This window comes from Lycium ferocissimum, chromosome 5, assembly GCF_029784015.1.
Source record: "Lycium ferocissimum isolate CSIRO_LF1 chromosome 5, AGI_CSIRO_Lferr_CH_V1, whole genome shotgun sequence".
Lineage (NCBI taxonomy): Eukaryota > Viridiplantae > Streptophyta > Magnoliopsida > Solanales > Solanaceae > Lycium > Lycium ferocissimum.
Genome location: NC_081346.1, coordinates 66,628,860 through 66,636,410, shown reverse-complemented (window position 1 = coordinate 66,636,410; position 7,551 = coordinate 66,628,860). Strand labels below are relative to the sequence as shown.

The following is a 7,551-nucleotide window of genomic DNA, read 5'->3' as shown; positions in this document are numbered from 1 at the left end:
CAATGTTTTGGAAAATACATTGATAAGTGATTATAGTAAATAATAAGGGTAAATTGGGAATTAAGTGTTAATTTCTGTCTTGATTTTTAAACTGGACAAATAAAAATGAACTATCTATTTTTATTATAAAGGACAAGTAAAAATGGACGGAGGAAGTAAAATTTAAGTAGTTGATTATGAAATATTTATATCTCATAGATTGGCAACTGTTCTAGAGGAAGTAGTTGCTTAAAAGGAATCAACGTGTCGCTAGAATACTGAGAAATCAATTTAATTTCACCCCATATATTATCCCCATTGGCCTCAAAGCTTTTACATAGATCAAATTAGATTTTGTTACTGTACTATTCATACCTAAAACTTGTATATATATACTCCCTCCGTCTAAAAAACTTCTTGTATTTTTCATTTGACGCTCCTCAAAAAGGAGAAGTATTAACCTCTTTAATAAATGCTTAAAAGCATAAGGCTAAACTAATTCTTTTTGGTATGTTATGAGAAAAAAACACTTAATTTTCTTGGTTAAATAAAATGATAAGTATTTTGATAAATATTTTTAGTGAGGATGACAAATATTCCATTGGAGAAATATTTTGATAATGACAACAGATTGTTATACATAATAATAGCTTTTTCGTTATCATCTTACGGTATGGAAGAGTCCAAATCATGCCTATACCTAGCTAGCTGTCTATGAGGCGTTACTTAATCTAACCTCATGAGTCATTAAGAAGGAAAAGCCATACATAGTGAAATTTTTGCATGTCAAATAGACAAATATGTGTATTCTTTGGCACCACTCCAAAGTTTGTTCTACAACAACAGTTGGACTAACCAAAGATAGCTTACAATCAACCTTTCACTTTTCTCTTCAATTCATTATCCTTTTAATTTTTTATTTCACCAAATCAACCAAACATCATGCAAACATCTCTATATATACATGACTTCCATGCACTTCATAGAACAACATCAGCAACAAGTTTGTACAAAAAGAAAAAGCAGAGAGATTTAATTTTCTGTGCAAAAATGGGTGCTATTGGAATATTTCTTATCTCTCTGATTGCTTCATGTCTCCTCCATAGCGTTTCAGCTGCAACCAGACACTACAAATTTGAAGTATGTATATTATTACATAGTTTCTTATTACATATCGCACGATTTAAAATACATAGTTTCTTATTTCATATAGAACCATTTAACTTATATATGCCGACATTATAAAATTTTATATTAGGATGAATTTTGATATGTTACCAGCTTTAATAGTATTTTCTACCTAGGCTACTCTTTACTTGTTATTATCAATTACTTTTACACAAATATATATCTTTTAGACTACCCGATAGTGTTAAAATTCTTTTACTAATCACTTTATCATTTTGTGTTTAAAATTAGCATGACTTACAATACCATATTGTCCTTCTCATATTGCAGATAAAGTTGCAAAATGTGACAAGACTATGCCATACTAAGAGTATTGTTACAGTTAATGGACAATTCCCTGGACCTCGCATTGTAGCAAGGGAAGGCGATCGTCTTGAGATTGAGGTGATCAATAATGTCCAAAACAACATCTCCATCCACTGGTAAGTAAAAAATTCCTACTTCTAAGACTATTAATTAACTTTAACTTAGAATTTCCGCGAAGCTGATTGATATTTTTGTTCTCTTACCAATAGGCATGGAATTCGACAAATTCGTAGTGGATGGGCAGATGGACCAGCATATATAACACAATGTCCCATTCAAACTGGCCAGAGATATGTGTATAATTTCACTATAATTGGCCAAAGAGGAACTTTTTGGTGGCATGCACATATTTCATGGTTGAGATCAACTGTCTATGGTCCTATTATCATTCTTCCAAAGAAAAATACTCCTTATCCATTTGCCAAACCCTACAAAGAAGTTCCCGTCGTCTTGGGTAATAAGTCGTTATATATTGAGCTAGTTGAAATGATTAATGCAAATATAAGAAATTATTACAATAATAGTGGTGAACTGATTAATGCAAATATATGTTACAGGAGAATGGTTCAATGCAGACACTGAAGCTATAATTGGCCAAGCTTTGCAAACAGGTGGAGGTCCTAATGTTTCTGATGCCTATACTATCAATGGACTTCCTGGCCCTTTGTATAATTGCTCAAGCAACGGTAGTAAACTTTTTTTTTTTTTTTTTTTTTTTGTATAGTTAGAGTGCTATTTTCTAATTTTCCTTCATCCCTTCCAAAATAATTGACACACTATGGATTGCACAAAAGAATGTTAACAGTTTTGGATGTTCTTTATACAGATACTTTTAAGCTGAAGGTGAAGCCTGGAAAAACTTACCTTCTTCGATTGATCAATGCTGCCCTTAATGACGATCTTTTCTTCAGCATTGCAAATCACACTCTCCGAATTATCGATGCTGACGGAGTTTATGTTAAACCCTTTGAAACAAATACACTTATTATTACACCAGGACAAACCTATAATGTTCTTCTCAAAACTAAAACTCATTTTCCTAATGCCATATTTTACATGACTGCTCGGCCATATGTGACAGGTCCTGGCACATTTGACAACTCTACAGTTGCTGGAATTTTAGAGTATGAACCAGAATCAAAACCCCATTTGAAAAATCTACCACTTTTTAAGCCATTACTACCAGCTCTCAATGACACAAAATTTGTCACCAATTTTACAAGTAGATTAAGAAGTCTCGCGACTCCTCAATTCCCTGCTAATGTACCTCTAAACGTCGATAAACATTTGTTTTTCACAGTAGGTCTTGGAACAAGTCCTTGTGATCAAAACAAAACTTGCCAAGGACCTAATGGCACAAAATTCTCAGCTTCAATCAATAATGTGTCACTTATACTACCTACAACTGCACTTCTCCAATCTCATTTCTTTGGGAAATCCAAAGGTGTATACAAACCTGATTTTCCTTATAGTCCTTTACATTGGTTTAACTACACTGGGAACCCTCCAAATAACACCCTAGTTAACAATGATACAAAACTCATGGTTTTACCATTTAACACTAGTGTGGGAGCTAGTAATGCAAGATCTGAAGCATTCTTGGTGCTGAAAGTTATCCTCTTCATCTTCACGGCTTCAACTTCTTTGTTGTTGGTCAAGGGTTTGGGAATTTTGACCCTAATAAGGATCCATCAAATTTCAACCTTGTTGACCCTATTGAGAGGAACACCGTGGGTGTCCCTTCTGGCGGTTGGATTGCTATTCGATTTCATGCCGATAATCCAGGTAACGTAAGAATTTGCATTTGAATGTTTTCTAATATCGTTCATTCGGAAGTCTAATATCTAGCTTAACAAAGTAGATACTATATAAACTACAAGCATCTATTCATAAAGGAACAAGATAGAAAAGGTATGACATGGTCTACAGGGGTGGAACTACATTACATGAAGAGGGTTTAATTGAACCATTCTTTAGAATTATACAATACATGAAATAGCGTAAAAAAGATCTTACGAATGTGTGGTACAAAGCAGAAAAATGAATTGATTTACTATTGATTGCAAGACCGTAAATAGATGACTATGAGCCGTGCGCTTAAAGTCAACTACAACTAGAAGACATATCAATATCGCCGCCGACAAAACCTTTGACTTTGACTATGAAAAGCTCCAAATAAGCACACAGTATATAGTTTAAAGCTTCTTATATAGAACCTTCACTTTTGACTTACTGGAACCTTCAGTGTATGTGGCTAACAAGTTTTATCGTGTTGTGGTCTCAAGTCTAGGTGTGGAATTATTGTATTTTTAATCTCCTTGTTAGAATTCCTAACTCTCCCAATAATGATGTTAATTGTCGTTGTTTGTCACCAGGAGTATGGTTTATGCATTGTCACCTGGAAGTTCACACAAGTTGGGGATTGAGGATGGCATGGTTGGTTCTTGATGGAAAACTTCCAAATCAAAAGTTGCCTCCTCCACCAATGGACCTTCCCAAGTGTTGAGAAATTAATTTCGTGCAATTTGTACCTTCAATTTTTTTCTCGATTATTGATGCTTGTTTTGGTTTTGTAAGTTGGTGGATATCCTTTTCTTATCCGTTTGTGTATGTTCTTTTTAGTTGATTGCGTAAGAGAGGGTTGAGATTTTTTGTAAATTCAAAACTCTGAGAGATTCGGAATCAATAATGAGAGAATTATCATCTTGTTAGGGTTTGCCCTGAATTTCCTAATTTATTTAAATTCTACCATAATTGTGTTTTGTTTCAAAAATGTTTTCTTGATGGAAAAGGTTTTCTTGGTGGAAAAGATCTCATCCACATTCGAATAATCATTTCTTGGAGGAAAAGTTTCGGACTTCTATAAATTGAAGATCCGTCTCTTACATAAAAACACAATAGCATCCATAATGTATAATGTAGTCATTAAAGAGTCTTGTTTAGGGGGATATTATTCTCTGAATAGGTTATGATTTTCTATATTAGTTTTTCCAATATGTAGGTCACTTGACCAAATCATATTATCATGACGCCCTATTTCGATCCCAACACATCTTCCTTTTGGATTATCTTAATATTTCTTGCATCCAAAGTAATTGACATTTTTCTCTTTACTCCCTCCCTCCCAAAATAAGTTTTGCTTTAGCTCCTTTCACGCCTATTAAGAAAAACAATAAATACAAAGTATAGTTTACTAAGTTACCCTATTTATTAGATGTTTCTTGAGAACTGAGCACACTTAAGTAGTTAGAAGCAATTAATATTTTTTTAGCTTGAATTCCTAAAGCGACACTTATTTTGGACAAATTCTTTTTGTTAAAGTCACACTTATTTTGTGACGGAGGGATTAAAACACGTGAGAATGATGCGTAAATTTATAAGTGCATTTATAATCTTTTTTGTAAAAAAAATCATAGGATAGTGGTGGAATTTATTTGTTAATTTGATTCGTTGGCTGTCACTCCTCGAGAACATACCCTAGTGATTAAGCGAGCACAATCCGAATGTGTTATAAGTCCAAAACTCAGGTAATCTTGTAAAAAGGGAAATAGAACTAAACAAAACGAAGAGGTCGAACAATTAATAATTTTATTAAAATTAAAATGGACAAGCCAATACCGCCTTTCCTAGTCAGTAGTGTTGGTCAGAATTGTCTAAGTTCTTCAACAGTACTTAGGTTAAGAATAAACCAACATAACCCCAAGAATCATAGCGAGCCTCCATGGACCATAATGGATACTATCGTGAATGTTAGATCTCTTCTGGAAAGTGTGGATAGTTGGAAGTTGGAGCACTGTTACAGGGAAGGTAATAGAGCAGCAGACACCTTGTCCAACTGGGGATTGGAATGCAAAGAAACATATGGATTACTAATTTCCAACAGCTGCCCAAGACAGTTAAAGGGGAGATCAACATGGATAGAATGCAAATGCCAACTTTGAGGATTTGTCAGTCAAGAATTCAAAGGATTATCAAAACAAGATGTATAGAATATATACTTTTGACGTACCTTAACTCATATTTTGTATAGAAGAAGAGTAGTCACTCTTCCATGACACCATTTTTTGTAAGCTTAAAGGAAATCCTATCAAGCATAGTATGGGGACTGTCCATACAAAGATAGGTACAAGGAGATGCTCTCCTCTGTGGTGTATTTTGGAGATATGAATAAAATAGAGCCCTCGAGGAGAGGGTGGATTGAAGAAAAAAAAAAAAAAAACCCAAGAAAATTTATATTGCGTTTTTCTCACAAGAAAAAATAAGGTCATGCACCTCTTATTCACCTTCAATTTCACTACAATCAACAAACCACATTAATTTTCCATCAGCTTGGCCTATACACAAATCAATTCATACTAGGTTGAGTTGTGTTGTAACTTAGCCCATACCACATATTACGGAGAAATCCACGTTTAACGTTGTTTAAAACATAACCAACATTTGCAAGGTATTTAAAATATAGCCACTTTTTCATGATTTGAGAGACACACTGCTATTTCCTTTCTGCAACTCTCTCCGTTCACTTTTACTTGTCCATTATACTAAAAATAAGTTTTCACTTATACTTGTCCACTTTAGCATATCAAGAGAAAGACAAACTTTTTTTCTTGTTTTCCCATAACATTAGTTACTCACTTCCATATCATTTTTCAAGCAAAGTCTATTGAGACTATACACCAATTACTATGGATACTATGATAAAATCAATTCTTCATTTATTAATTCTTAAGAGGCGTGCAAAGTCAAAAGTGGACAAGTAACAATGAACGGGTGGAATACATTAAGAATATTTAGTACTCCGTGATTGAGATAAATGAAGAACTAAGCATGTCGTTCATCTGGACCTTCTGGTGCTAGACTATCTAGTTGTGTATGTTATTGCTCTTTTAAACTAGGAGAAAGAGCAATTGTAGAGTTCTAATAAAGGACCAAAAAGATGAAAAACCTTTGAACAAATTAAATCACTGCACTTAATTGAGAGAGGGAAGAGAGGGAGAGAATTTTGTTCAATATTCACAATCCGTGACCGAATGTCCTGATGAACTGAAGATGATGAAAGAAACTAACAGAATTAACAAATTTGAACAAATTATTGAAACTTCACAACTAATTTTCTTCGAATTTCACTATTCCAAATTTGACCGAATATCCTAAAGTTTGAACTGTATAGTTCGTTCTTCGGGCCTATGTCCTGAATTGCAAACTTCAAGTTTCCTGAAGTTCAATTGTTATAGGCTTTTTGCTCCTTAATTTTTCCCAATTTCTTTGCTAGTTCACGACTTCATGTGGGTATTCACTTTATTATGCGCTTCTCAATCTAGTGTATGTACAACATTAGAAAGAGAATGTCTATTAAGAACTAATATTAATCACATCAAATAGGTTAAACTTATAATAATGATATACTTTACGATTATTCTTGTTCCGGTAATTGAAAAATTTCGATTATACCAATTTTTTTTTTGAAGAATCTCAAACAAAATTTGCTTGTTTAGTTAATTACATAAAGCTTAGAGTTAAATAATATTATATCCATATAGGTAAGTTGTTGCCTCATTGAGTTCATTTTCATTGGAAATTTAAAAAAAATTGCAGATAACTAAAAACAAAGTAAATTACATATCAATGAACATCAAAGTTGTTAATAGGTACACAGTAAATTTCTTTTTGTTTTTCTTTCCCTTTATTATTTTTATTCGAGTATCATTTATTCTTTGAAATTTGTTAAGGACGCTAGGCTTGGAAAGAGAAACATAAATTCAATAATGTAATATCTTATATAATGATTTTTGCTCCTTGTTAATTGTGGCTTCTCTTCTTGTTTGGCCTTCCATGGTAAGTATCACTCAACAACTATATGAAATGCGAAGTGTAACGACCTGTTAGGTTATTTTTGCTATTTTGATATTTTTAACCCTGTTGACACTTTCCCTAGTTTCAATAGAGTATATTTGACTCGTGGGGAGGGTTGGCGCGATTCCCGAGGCAATCGGGTGTGATTTGAATGAGAATATGGAGTTTTTGAGATTTCTTAAGTGTTGGGTTGACCAAAGTCAACATTAGGGGTTAATGGGTCTT

The 7,551-nt window shown here is 33.4% G+C and overlaps 1 pseudogene; it reads left to right on the top strand.

Annotated features, from left to right (window-relative positions):
* The first annotated feature begins 980 nt into the window (after positions 1–980).
* Positions 981–4,192, top strand: LOC132057123 (laccase-17-like; annotated as a pseudogene).
* The last annotated feature ends 3,359 nt before the right edge of the window (positions 4,193–7,551 follow it).